Below are 4,142 nucleotides of genomic sequence, written 5' to 3' on the forward strand. Positions count from 1 at the left end.
CCTGTCGTGTCCTTTTTCACCACATCTGTGAATCTTTTCTGTGTTTTTCCTCTTTTCCTCCTTCCTGCAGCTCCATCTTCATCATTCTGTGTCCAGTATATGTGAACATGTCCAAAGCATCTGAGCCTCATGTTACCCGTTTGTGTGAGTTACGCCTGTCGTTGTGTTGTGGTGTATAAATAAGGGGCAGGAGACAGCGCTGGATCTCTGAGTTCTTTACTGTCAATTTCTGCAACATCTGCAATATATAGAAATGCAAACCTGTGAGCTGTGTGTGTTGTGCATCTGCTCGGCCACCTCTCCTCCGGCCACGCTGGAAGCAGCTGTGCGTTTGACAGTTTTATCGACTCTACAATAATCGAACAAAATGTTCAAAAATATCAACTTAAGCACTTCAAAGTCAACAAAAAGCTTAAAACAATTAAATAATATTTCACTGAAAAAACAACAGCTCATAAGAACGATACACAAAATAATACAGAAACAAACAAATCAAACTTATTAACCAGGATCCAATGTTTTTGTCACAAACACTGAATCAGCTGATTCACTCTTTATGTTTCTGAGTTTGTTTTGTGATTATAGTTCTGGTTTCTGTTTCTGTGTCTTCACTGTGTCCCACGTCTCCTTACTTTGGACTCTGTGTTATGTTTCCTGTTTTACTTTGACAGTCCTGTGTTACTGTTTCCTGTCTCATGTGTGTAATTGGTCCCAGCTGTGTTTCCCTCCTGTCTCCCGTTCCCTGATTACTAAACTGCGTCCACGCCGCCGGCGCTCCTCTCCACAGCTGGATTCCAGGATTTCAGAGCATCCAGCTGTGGTGAGTGATGGAGACACTTTCTCTGCTCCCTCAGTAATCAGGACAGTTTATTGAACATCAGAGAACATAAAGGACTGTTTTCACCTGCCCGTTCTGAACCTGGACATTAAAGACTGCTGGCTTCAAGGACATTAATCCCAGTGTCAGCCAGCCAATAACAGCCTGTGTTTTTCAGCTCTTTAGGAGTCAGAAATGAGAAAGACACAGACTGCTAACCTCTCCCTGCAGGAAATAAGCTCCGCCTCTTCCTTTCCTGTATATGAGTGATTTGATTCTGACATGAGACACAATGAGTTTTCTGTTTATTGTGACTTAAAGCGAGCAGCAAAGACACTAAACTGTGTGTTTCCAGCTGAAGCTGCTTTTTGTGTTGCTCCCACAATACTGTCTAAAACAGTCAGTGAGGAAAACTCAGTTTATGCTTCCAAGCTCATTGTGAGAGGGCACATTGTGTTCCTGCAAGTGCTGATTTTGTCTGCATCCCTGAGTTTAGTGAGCTGCCTCCAAGGACTTGTGAAACCCAGTGTGTTAAGGCTGCATCTCCCAGATGTTTCCACCTTTCCAGCAGAGACGATAAATGTTCCCACAAAGGCTCAGCCAAAGACTGTTTGATTTTCTGAGTGTTGGCCTCAAGAGATTGCTCAGTGAGCACCTGAGTGTTTCTGGGACATCGGACACTAACTGGAACTTCAAGTCTGGTTCTGAAGCTGCACATGCAAAGACTGTTTCTGGTTGTAGAGACCTGGCTGTTCCAGGGATTGTAACCTCCCCAGGGCCTCCCCAGAGGCTGAGCTGCTGACCTCAGCTGACTCTGGAGCCTTGAAGGTAACTAAGTTTGCACCGCTCGGGTGAGCCATCTCAGCTGCAACAGCCTCCACAGAGAGCTCACGCAAGCTTACCCAGCCTGCTGAGGATTTTATGCTGCTGCAGCCCAAAAGGCATCCTGAGCTGGCTGACTGCCACCCACAGCTTCAGCTGCCTCAGCCAGGGGTCTCCACACCTGCTGGCCCTGCATCTGCTCTGACTGGGGGCTCCGGAGAGCCACGCCAGCCATCCATCTCTGCTGGGGCTCCTGTTTGAGAATGTAGGAGTGTAAACTTCAAATATCTGCTCGGTTTGTCAAGATATCACATATTTGCAAAAGTGCTCTGACCTTTTTGGAGACGTCTGTTACCCACCATCTTGATAGCTAACTGGGAGGTCGAGGGTCATTAGAGTCGGCGAGAACAGCGGACTCCCAGCACATCGTTTTTGGACCCCCACGGCCTTTGGCTATTCAGGTTTAAACATGATATATAAGTCACTTAGATAACGTGAAAATGTTATCGTTTGGCTTTTTCAGTGTTGTTTGTTTGGTTTGGCTGAAGTTACAGTTTTCACACAGCTGAATAAACGTCAAACAGAAAACTGATTAAACAGAAGTGTGAGACGGTCGAGAGTTTACTCCAGTGTCCTGTTATATTTTAGATAGCAAGGAGCAGACGGCTGAGTTTATTAAACTCCACCGAGACAGCGGTGACGCGGATCTGAAGGCCAGACCGTCACAGCCGCTCACTTCCCGCCTACCCGACCTTTGGAGGACCCACGTAGACCTTTGTTAGGATGCCTGGGTCGTTGACCCAGGGGTTATGAGTTTATTATATTATTTATAATTTCTAGTCTTTGGGTTTTCGTTAGAGTCATGTCTTATGGTTTGTCTTTGTGTAATCCTTAGTTGTTGTCTCCCCTGTCTGCTATACCCCCGTGTCCAGTCAGTGTCTGTGTCTGCCCTGGTCCCACATCTCTGTTCCCTCTGTTGTAGTGCCTGCATGTGAGTCTGTGTCTTTTGTTCAGTCTGTGTTATGTGTTTCCTGTTTTACTTTGAAGGTCTCTGTCTTATCTCAGTGTGTTCAGTTTACGCTTCCTTCCTTCAGAAAAAAATGTAAGAGAAGAACTTCAGATCCTGAGTGTGTGAAGACAGAAGAATCAGCTTTATTTCAATATTGAGGGATAAAATTTATATCTGAGTTTGATGGTTCTGTTGTCTTTGTGATTACAGGAGCTGCCCTCAGATTCAGACCTCAGCACCACCCAGTGACAGCAGACAGATCATCCAACATGTTCACATGTTAACTGCAAAATGAACTGAAAACAGTGCAAAGGTTAGAGTACCACATGTGCTGTAGTGAAAGCTGCAGCTGTTTTATTGAGAAAGTTAAAGACAAAAAAACAAAAGGATTAATCACTCATGTAACTGTGTCACTATATATCAGCATTAACAGGACCTCAGTTTGGTGTTTCACAAAGCTGCTGATCTCAGACCTGCACAGCTTCTGTTTTAAATACTTGATGTACTCAAACACACAATAATAACATGGACTGAACCACCATTCACAATCACTAGCACTTTATACAGCCTCTGTAGAAATTATCCACATATCTCACTTATCTTAACTGCACTACTGTATAGTTCTGTGTAAATAATGATACGATAATTTTTAATCCTACAATCCTACAACTGTTTATAACTTGCATAGTTCACATTTCTGTATAACTGTATATCTCAGATTTCTGTATAGTTTTTTATTTTCATATTTATATCCTGTTCATAGCCTGTACATAGCTGTACATAGCTTGTACTCACTACAGCCTGTACATACTTATAGTTATAGAATATTCCTAACATACTTCATACCGTGTACATTATAACATACCATAATAGACCCATTTCTGTAACATACTTACATATCTATATTATTGCTAATATATATTGTAATATATCTATATCACTAAAGCACTTCTGGATGGATGCAAACTGCATTTCGTTGCCCTGTACCTGTGCATGTGCAATGACAATAAAGTTGAATTCAATTCTATTCTATTCTATTCTACTCAGCTGCATGAAGAGCATATGAGATTTTCTCTAACACAATTAAATAAAACCTGATGAAGGTCAAAGGTCGTCACTTGTATGTTGAACTACAAACTTGTCATCTGGAATTCTTTCACAGTTTTTTGCAGATAGTGTGTTATTTACCATGAAGTGATTCAGAGTTATTCATACCAGAGTAACCAGAGAGGATCATATATTTTTAAATATATAACTTTATACAGGACTGAATATAATATCTTTATGTAAAAGTCTGGAGCCTCTGGGGAGTATCTGAGTATTTATAACATTACACAAACCAAAGGTCTCATCACAGTGTTGATGAAATGCTGGGTTTATCCATCTCCTGGGGCGGGCCTACAGAGGAGTGCTGAAGATTTCCCTGTGAGGGAGCTGCTGGTGAAGATCATGAGTCCTGCTTGATCAATGCGATGAGCTTCAGTCTTCCTGGTG

This window comes from Neolamprologus multifasciatus, chromosome 23 (genome assembly GCF_963576455.1).
Source record: "Neolamprologus multifasciatus chromosome 23, fNeoMul1.2, whole genome shotgun sequence".
Lineage (NCBI taxonomy): Eukaryota > Metazoa > Chordata > Actinopteri > Cichliformes > Cichlidae > Neolamprologus > Neolamprologus multifasciatus.